The following is a 1116-nucleotide window of genomic DNA, read 5'->3' as shown; positions in this document are numbered from 1 at the left end:
TGCCAAAGGTGGCCAATTCGAACAAATCTAAACCGATTCTCAAATTTGCTGTTATTTCCGACATTTTTTGCTTTCATTCAATAAAATTTAAAAAAAATGAAAAAATTATGGCGTTTTACTTTGTTGCAGTTTTTTCATCTCACCTTGTATATATTATGTATATGCTATGATGACTATTATCTGTGTTAATCAATTATTTGTCGGAAAACTACATGACCGTTTAAACATATCTGTATGAACTCCGATTATACAGAACGCTTTGAACCCTAAATCTATTGGTTAATTCAGAAAACAACAAAAAACACCAATATATTATTTTGAATATCTTACAGATATTAGAAGACTATGTGTAGAAGACTATATTTGGACCATCGGTGTAAGAAAGCAGAGAATATCGCATAAGATGAACTTGATCAAGTAATGGATGGTGATATATCAAACGCATAAAAACGCAACACATGAAGTGGATAGAATACGTTGTACAGATGGCAGATGAATCTTCGAGAGTGAGGTTAGAACAGCGAAAAGAAAAGAAATACCGAGAAAGAGATAAAGTGACAGTGTTTGTAGAACTATAAATATATATCTGTATAGCTATGATCAGCATCATGATGATGAGGATGATGATGATACATTTAAAAGAAAATCATTCATATAAGGACCTAAACACCTCTGCAGTCAGTGGTGTCATTCAAGCATATTTGAAAACATATTAAACTTTTATGATTCCTTAAATCAATTACTTGCTGTTTATACTACATCATACCAGTATTTACATAGTAATTATTAGGCTTTAAAAAACTTTGGGCCTGAAAGTCTTATATGTGTATGTAATCACATTTATTGATATTAAAAAATATAATCACTTGTTGTAAGATAGACACACGAAACAATAATACTTTTGACTAATTTAAACCAACTACTTTGGAACTCCTCGCTTATCCAATAAGCAACTCACAATACAGGGTTGCCAAAACTAAAAACTCGTCTATTGTGATTTTTAAAATACATGCAGTTGTTACAAACTCTTTATTATTTTTAATTAAACCACTTCCTGTATTTCTGTAGAGAACTACAGATCGCTTTTTCACTGGCTTGGAAGAGATAACGAAAGCA

This window comes from Teleopsis dalmanni, chromosome 2 (genome assembly GCF_002237135.1).
Source record: "Teleopsis dalmanni isolate 2A chromosome 2, ASM223713v2, whole genome shotgun sequence".
Taxonomy (NCBI): Eukaryota; Metazoa; Arthropoda; class Insecta; order Diptera; family Diopsidae; genus Teleopsis; species Teleopsis dalmanni.
The sequence above is the reverse complement of the archived record's forward strand: the minus strand, read 5'-3'. Positions refer to the sequence as shown.